Below are 9,192 nucleotides of genomic sequence, written 5' to 3'. Positions count from 1 at the left end.
TCTGTTTACATTAACCCGCATAAATACGCTCAGAGAGCCGTCATGACTACACCAGGCCTGTGGGGGGCAGTGTTGGCAGAAGGAGAAAGCCGTGCAAGCCAATCAGAAGCCTCATCGAAGCAGTCTGCCTCTTTGTGTCAGATGTTGTTCCAAAATTGCTGAAACTCGAGACCTAACATGTCTCTGCTCTTCTACACAGCACGAGGAGCTGTATTTGCAAATGCAAACGCTACCATTACTTCCATTACTAGACTACAGCTGCTCTTGCAGCCGCACTACACAAAAAAAAGGTCGTACCAACTGACGCACTGCTGCAAACTCCGTTTTTGTCAGTTCAAACGCGAATACACAGAGTTTTTAGAAAGAATTGTTTTCATAGGTGAAAACTCCGTTTATGTGTAAATAAAAGGCACAAAGGAAGGAAAAGTCTCCGTTTTTACACATACCTGTGTAACAAGGTCTCAGTCAGACTGAGTTACACATCGTCCAGCATGTACAGCTGAAACAATGACATCACTGATGTCAGTATTAGCTAACCTGCAGTGACAGCTTTGAGTACACTTCAGGGGACTGATGGAACCTGGACACATCAGCCCAGGATGGTGGACATTTTGAGACATTTGGACAAAAGAAGCACACTGTAGATCACAGTGCTGAAGAGAAGCCTGAGAGCACAGCGCTGTAACACTGAGGCTCTGCTGTGTGACACTCTCTCATCAGTTTATCTCCTGCCTGCGCTCCGTCACACAGGCCGGCAGTGTGTGTCCTCAGAAAGGTCAGGTTCTGCAGTTTTTGTCATTTTGAACCACCTCACTGTGATGTAGGGCTGCAACAAACGAGTATTTTGATACTCTGCAATTATTTTTGCGAATACTCGAGTACTCGGATCACACGTAAATGTCATAGTTTTCCCATAGATACGGCTGCAGCTAACAGCTAATGGATACCTGCTTTGGACCGCTGCAGTGTCATTGCTTCAGGCCGTGACCGCCTCCATGCCGGGCGCCAAAACGCGTATGTGTGTGTGTGTGTGTACAGTTTACACATTTTGAACCCCCCAATGACGTCTCTAACGAGTCATCGAGTACTAAATTAGTTGTCGATGCATTTTGCCCTCGAATATTACTCGAGTACTTGTAAAGTAATCGTTGCAGCCCTACTGTGATGAAGACTTTCAAAGATATTCTGAATGAATAAGAGGCGTCAGGGTGTCTGTCTGTGTTCATACCTGCACTGTGGGCTGAAGACAGTCGGCTCACTTCTTCATTCTCCTGTGCAGATGTGGGCTGCAGAGCTGCAGTCTCCTCAGAGACGGCGGTTGTTATGGTTTCATAGAACACACACAGATGGTGATGCTGTGAATAAAAAGGATGGAGGATACACAGAACCAAGACACAGGCAGGAACAACGAGGGCGGGCAGCCAATCACAGAGGAGGAAAGACAACAGGAAGTAAAACAAACTGCCTACCAAAACAAAACAGGAAGTAGAAAAAAACTGAAACAGAACCAACTTAACACAAGAGAACATCCACCCACCCATCATCTGAACCAGAACCAAAGACCTTTATACAGCACAAAGTGAACTTAATGACCAAAAGATGATAAACAAATGGAACACGTGTGACAGGAGCAGCTGTCCTTTAAAGGACCTGCAGTGGGACACAGCTGTGTGGTCCTCACCCGGAGCTGGTCTGGACCAGCCTGGCTGTGCTCAGGGACACAGCAGCATGTGCAGCATGTCTGCAGCAGCACATCCGGACTGAACAGCACCTCCAGCAGCAGGCCTGCACAGCTTGCACTGTCACTGTTTACTTGCTACATCTGGCCGCTAATGTTGTTATTCATAAATGATGATGATGATGGCCCAGCTTGTTATATCTGAGAACGACAGGAGCACCAGGAAACCAGCATCATAAAGAATCATTAGACTGGAGCACATGACAGCCTATTTCCACACATTTAGGGCTGCGTTCTCATTATCCACAGCATAAATCACTCTCTGCCAAGAAGAATCATGAGCTGGTAAAATATATACATGTCTATATAAACCTCCACAGGTTCTATCAGAGTCCTCAGGTGACTGGTCATGATTTAAATAAGCGTGGGAATATTTTATGAGCCAAGGACAGGCAGAAGCAGGAGCGGCACGTCGATATTCATACGATGCTCTCAATCGATGTTCTTTCTTCTACAGAGCTGAAGGCGGCTCGCTGAATGTGAGAGACGTGCTGCAGGAGGACAAAGACCGTCAGGAGGTGTGAGCTCCACAGCACAGGACGTGCAGACGTATCAGGATGCAGCCAGATGTTTGGTGGGATCCAGGTCATATAACAGCATCCTGCTCCCTCTGCTCTGTTAACTGCTAAGTGCTCTGTGCTTCAAACCTCGCTGACACCTGAGCCTTTTCCTGAAGAACACAGCCTGTTCAGAGGACCCTTATCTTTGGTCCCAAACCTCCCCTCACAAGCTACAACAAGCCCCGTTGACTTAATGTTGTCCTCCCAAGACGCACCAGTCTCAGCGGTCTCACACAGGAGCAGATAAAAATGCAGCGCGAGGAACGACACTGAGGAACTTTGGTGCTTTTCTGCTGAGAGCTATTGATTCATTCACAGCTTTGGCTCACCGTGTTCTCGCTGTGCTAACAACACGCACCGGACACGGTAAGAGGAGCTGAGACTGCAGGAGGCGCAGAGGAGGAGCTGAGCAACCAGCTGCTTACAGCCAATCAGGACTCCGTCAGCACACGGGGTCAGACATTAAACCACGTGTTAGGATAAAAATTTCTGGTTCAGATTCATATAAAACTCGATCAATACCGATGACCAGTCTGGTGTTAAAACTTGATTTCGGCCCCATGCATCAGCAGCACGTTGGTAGAGCTCAATGACAACAAGCACAGAGCAGCAACATAGGAAGCCAGCGGTATGGAGGTAATTCACAGTCACTGTGCCAATAATCAATCACTTAACTCTTCTCTATTTTCTCTTCTTTAATTACAGAAAAAAAACTGCTGCTTTTCCTGTTCAAAGGAAAATGTGACACAAGGTGACATCACCACAAGCCACCGTACAGCATCAGTCACCATCAGTCCTAATCTGAACTAACCAATCAGCAGCCATTAGCAGGATGCTAGCATGCTATGGTCCGAATTAGCTGTAAGGAAGAGGGGCGCTGTGGGATGGCTCTCCTCAGACGTCTCTAACTGGTTGCGAGGTGACCGTGACGTCGTTAATTTGGCGCAGCTGCTTCATATTGATCAGCAGCATCAGATCTTAGGTGAAACTTCAACAAAGCCATCCACCTAAAACTCCTTTTGAGAGAGAACAGTTCAGCTCGACATGCAAACAAACGCACAGCTTTGGTTTAGCAGCATCTGAGCAGACTTTACATGGAGTACTTTCTCAGAAAGCCTCTCTGAACTGTGTCATGTCGGGGTGAAAATCCCCTTGTTTCCTTCTGATCACCCCCTGAATTAGTTTGTAAGGAAGGAGCGGATAAATTCTGGTCTCAAAATTATAATTTATTAAACAATGAGGCAAATTCTGAGTCGCAGAGCTCTGGGTTGTTGCACACAAAGAACCAAACAAGAACAACACAAGAACAGGACAACCAACAAGAACAAACAACCACACAGCAACAACGAACAACGCAACAACCACTGGACATGGAATTCACACATTGATATACCACATGGGCGTTCCGCCTGCCAGCCCACAGGGGCATCTACTGCCCCCCTGCAGACCCTGGGTCATACAGCGAATAGAACATTAGTGTTTACTGCCAAATAAGGTAAAACTTCAATTTCTTAAATCTCATAGGTTGTGAGTCCGATCTAGGGATGACCATAACATGGGGCACTCAGGAGAAAAACACATTCCTTTAGAATCTGGCTTTTATCAGGTCAGAGGTGCTGCTGTCCTTAGTCTGAATTTATGACCATCTTGTACCAACCGGAGCTCCAGAGAGCAGAAAAACAACTGATCTCATCTGCCACAGCCTGAACTGCAGAAAACAAAGTTATATGACACACTATGAAATGACTTCTTAATACATTCAGTATCCTCAAATTACTTTGATTTTCTATAAAATTTCCTAACACATAAACACGTATGAAAATCACATTATTAAGTGATAAACACATTTAAACATGAATACTTATATATCTGAACACACTGCATGTTAACACCATGCAGAATAAATTCTTTCACCCAACAGTTGTTGTACCCAGCGTCCAAGCTCTACAGCACCATGTGACGCATCATGGCGACGCAGACAGTGAGCTGACAATAGTCTGCTCAGAACTTCACCTAAACGTTACACAATGAGTTTAAAAAAATAAGAACTGCCCATATAAAATCCGACGGCCAGACATTGCACACCTTATATACTACGATGCACCGGAGTGACGCCTTTTGTCATCCAGTCTCTCTGACATGGAGAAAGAGAGAGGAAAACAAACAAGCATGCAAATGTAATTTATTCAGGCTGGAGCCCATTTTAATTTAATGCTGCTATATAGAAAATAGCTGCTCCCATATATAATGGCAGAGGAAACACTGGTAAGTTTGCAATATGTTGTTCTATAACTGCACTTTCATGATGTGTATGGTCTGTGTTATAACAATTACAGTAGAGTTATTAGTGTGTGAAGCCCACACTGGGGCACACAGGCTCGGGTCGGGCAGCTCTACTGTAAAGTGGTTTGAAAAAATGAAATCGTAATCAGCTAAAATCAACAGCAGGTCAAACTCAATCAAAAACTGGAAATCAGAATCGGGATTCCTAGTTAGCATTAAGCACAGACAAATAATACAGAGATTAACAGATTACTGTTGATAAGAAGCACAATGTGTATATTTAGGAGACCATGCAGTCTGAAACTGGAGAGATGAACATGTTTGTGCTGCTAACTAATGAAACAATCTAAACAGCCTTATGCTATTTATCTTATTTGACAGGCAGCAAATCATTAACTAATTCACTGATTAAATGTAACTTCATACAGTCTGCACATAGGACGCAGACACATGCGCACATACAGGTGAGCACACTTCCACAAGCGGATTGAGCTGGTGGATTAGGCTAAACTAAGCTAAGCTAAGCTAAACTAAGCTAAGGTAAGCTAACGGTTGTGACGCGACCGATCATGTGGCGCGCTTGACCGGCATAAAATTGGCATATCTCAGTCTGATCTGCGGATGCCGGTCATGGCCGATCAATCGCTGCATCTCTGATGCTAACTGACGGTAACTTCAACGGTAAATAAACAAAGCACAGAGCTCTGAGGAGCTAAAGCAGAGAGAGAACAGCTGGAGGGACACATCTGTAGCTCCAAGTCATGAAGTCAGTGTCCTCCTGTCAGAAACACTATGTGCTGAATGTCACTCTTTTCACACAGAGCCGTTGTTGTTCCGTGACATTGTCATGTTTACATACCTGTTCTGTGTAGCTTGATCTCAGGCTTCAGGAGCAGATCCAGCAGTTTGCGCTGACGGTCCAGCTCTCCCTCGTACTGGACGATAGTTTGTTCAAACACTCCCAATATTTCAGCAGCAGCAGCAGTTAGCCGCTCGCTGATAAAAGCTCTCAGAGACTCCGCAGCAGCCATTCAGATGTAATAAAACACTTACAGCGGAAAACTTCTGTTGAACTTCTGCTGTCGCTGTGCTCGTCTTTCTAGTTCCTCTTCCCCCTCCTTCTCCTTGTTCAGTTCATTTGTTTGATTGCCGTTGCTAGGCAATAAAACACTTGTTATTCACCCTCTTTCATCTTTTTTGTTTGATTTCCGTTGCTAGGCAACTTGCCGTTGCTAGGCAATCAACTCTTGTTATTCACCCTCTTTCTACTTCTTCTTCTTAGTTTGATTGCCGTTGCACAGGCCCTACAACTTAACATTGCTCAGTCTAAGTAACATATTCTGAATACTTGGATTACTCACACATTAATTTGTGTAGCATGTATATGATATACTCTACAAATCTGGATGTATTGAGTTGGACTAGTGCAGGGGTCGGCAACCTTCAGCATTAAAAGAGCCATTTGGGCCGGTTTCCCACTGAATAAAGCACACTCGGAGCCACAAACCCCCAACTACTAATCTACACCTATTTGACTAAGTTAAAGGCAAAATGAATCTATATATAGGCCTAATATAGATAGATATAGATAATATTTATCTGAACAAAAAATGCCAGTTTATATGTTATTTTGATTTCAGTGTGCCGTCATAGTACAGTAGTCAACCTGAATATGAAGCACGTTAGTTCAGGGTCCGATATAAAAATATGTATTTTCAGAATAACAGCTTGTTAAATTATTTCTTTCACCTGGTTAATGTGAGTTCTGCTCTGGAACTTCACTGCACAGCGTATCGTATCCACTTCAGGGCTGGAAGACGTCGCTTTGATTTTCACGAAGGACTGAGCTCTGATCTGTGAGGCTGGAGCGATGTTTACTTTTAATGTAGTTCATGATGGAAAACACCAGCTCGCTCAAGTATGAGGATCCAAAGATTGACAGGACTCCAAATGCAAACTTTTCCATGTTCATATAAGTGTCGGGAATGTCATTGCATGCAGGCTGTCGAACACCAGTTTGTCCGGTGTCACAGGTGCTGCGCACAGGACGCGACCGTGACGCATATTTTGACAAAATATTAAAAGTTTTATTTTAATCACGACAGCATCTCAATCTCCAAAGAAACAACTATTACTATGAAAAAACTAAATGAATAAAATAAAATACATTTAAATTAAACGGCCATTATTTATTCATATTATTATTATTTTTTTCCAAAAATGAGCTCGCTGCCTGGGAGCCACAACAGAGGGATGAAAGAGCCTCATGCAGCTCCGGAGCCGCAGGTTGCCGACCCCTGGACTAGTGGCTCAGAAGTGTAGGAGCAGCTCTGGGAATGAGTAAAAGAGAGACAGGGAGATGATTTGCTGAAGTACCATATATATTTAAATGACACAGACAAAAGACAAACAGTTAACAAACCCAGCAATGGGGGGGCCACACGCAGCGAGGGGACAAAAGTTCAAAATAAAGGGGGCTGCAGGAGCCTCCTACCACTCCTCCAACCAGCAGAGATCTGGGCCAGATCCAGACGTTGAGCTGAATCGTATTCTTCGAGCCTAAGCAGAGCTCAATCCTAGCTCGCCATCAACCCTGGCCTGCACACAGCACAGGACCAATTAATGTGCACACAGTCCATCTATCTAATAATAATGCAGTACAAATCGTATCATACATAGTTCTAAATTAGAGTTCTCATATCATCAAATATATACATACAAATATAGATATTCTATTAGTCAAACTGGGAAATAAATGTTTGCTATATTATAATATCAATTCTGCTAGTGTAGCAATATCAAACATGATCAAACATTAAAGGTCAGACAGAAATACTTTACAGACCTCTCACATTGATTCAATGTAGCACAGTTAAGGATAGTCAGAGAGACCTGGCTTTTTTCTGGACTCAGTGCAGGAAGTGGGTGACAGGAGGGTCCTGACAAAACTGACTCCCATGATGCACCACTGAGACACAGGAAGTCATTCCTGCCTGTCTCAATCAAACTACTGAACTCTGAACTGGAAGATAAGACAAGATAAGACTTTATTAATCCCGAAGGAAATTCCTGTGCCAGAGGTATCAAGGTACATTAAATGCAGTTAAGTACAGAGTATAAGAGTAGAAGTGTCACTCAGACACTGTACATTCATACTGGTGCATTCATGTCCTGCTCTTTACTATGGAAAGGTTTTATACAGTAGTGAATATGTTCTTTAGATACAACTCAGGGATTTAAATGCTGTCTAGGTATTTAGATATTTATTATATATTTCAATGTATCTTTAATTTCTAATGTCTGTAACAAAAAAGAATTTCCCCTCGGGGATAAATAAAGTCATTCTGATTCTGATTCTGATTCTGATGCTGGACAATGAGTCCACCCCCTGCAGGACGCCCTGTCAGCTCTGCAGAGCAGCTTCAGTGGCAGACTGCTCCACCCTCGGTGTGTGAAGGAGAGATACAGAAGGTCTTTCCTTCCTGCTGCTGTCAGACTGTATAATAACCACTTCTGATAGGAGCAATATTCACACACCACAGTGTACAACACATTATTTATTTAGTTTCTGATGCACTATGTACAGTTTTCTTACAGACCACTTCACCCTCCACTCACCTGTGCAATAACTGTTCATATGTAAACTGTTTTTATTCTATTCTATTCGCGCTGGCAACTGCACCAACAAAAACTCTTATTATGAACACTATGCCATAACATTCTGACAAAGAAAAGTTTATGTGGCAAACACACTAGACCATGTGGCCTAATGGATAAGGCATCTGACTTCGGATCAGGAGATTGAGGGTTCGAGTCCCTTCGTGGTTGAGGTTTTATACACGTATGAAATGAGCCAACTTCTATCTGTGGTTTATCCGCAACTCACTTCCACTGCTAGAACCTTTAGTGGGTCTACTACACTACTATGCCACTATACCCATCTTGATGGGTTCCCTCAGTGTGCAGGGGTGATGGATGGGAGTCATATTTCCATTATTGCTCCTGAGGATAACCATGCTGACTATTTTTTATTTATTCAACATCTGTCCAGTCAGCAGTCTTCCCCATGATTGTGTCTGCTTTGCAGGTGTTTTGAGTTCATCATCTGATCACAGTGTGACATCATTAGTTTATAATATTGAACTTTTCCACAATATTCTCATTTATGGAGATGCACCTGTACATGGTGGCTGATTATGATAACAAACTAATGAAGTGCTGTGAAAATGAGTCAAATATAAAAACATGAGACAGTGGGGACCTTGGGTGTCTCCTTCAGCCACAGACTTTTGTCCAGACAGGGGTCAGACTGTATAACATCAGTCCATCTGTACTCTAACCTCTGTACTTTATCACCATGTTTACACCCAGTGACACTGATGGGGAAACAGTACAGTGTTTTTTCTCTTAGTGCAATAACATCCTCACCTACAGTGTAATACTCAGAGTTTTTCATGATATCATAACAGGACATAATACATCTCTGTACATTTCTCATCTGTATATCTGCATGTCTTATGGTTGCTCTGTACATAGTCTTTATTTCTACTTTATCTATTGTTGCTGCTCAGGACCTTGTTTTCATGCTGCTGTAATGGAATGGAAGGAACG

At 43.3% G+C, this 9,192-nt stretch overlaps 1 non-coding gene across 1 annotated transcript; it reads left to right on the top strand.

Annotated features, from left to right (window-relative positions):
* Positions 1-8,336: 8,336 nt before the first annotated feature.
* trnar-ucg (transfer RNA arginine (anticodon UCG)) lies at positions 8,337-8,409 on the top strand. The gene has a single exon. It is a non-coding gene; the product is annotated as a tRNA-Arg (tRNA).
* The last annotated feature ends 783 nt before the right edge of the window (positions 8,410-9,192 follow it).

Source organism: Parambassis ranga, unplaced genomic scaffold (genome assembly GCF_900634625.1).
Source record: "Parambassis ranga unplaced genomic scaffold, fParRan2.1 scaffold_22_arrow_ctg1, whole genome shotgun sequence".
In the NCBI taxonomy this organism is placed as follows: domain Eukaryota; kingdom Metazoa; phylum Chordata; class Actinopteri; family Ambassidae; genus Parambassis; species Parambassis ranga.
Note: the sequence above shows the minus strand (reverse complement) of the source record. Positions and strands in the feature narration are given on the sequence as shown.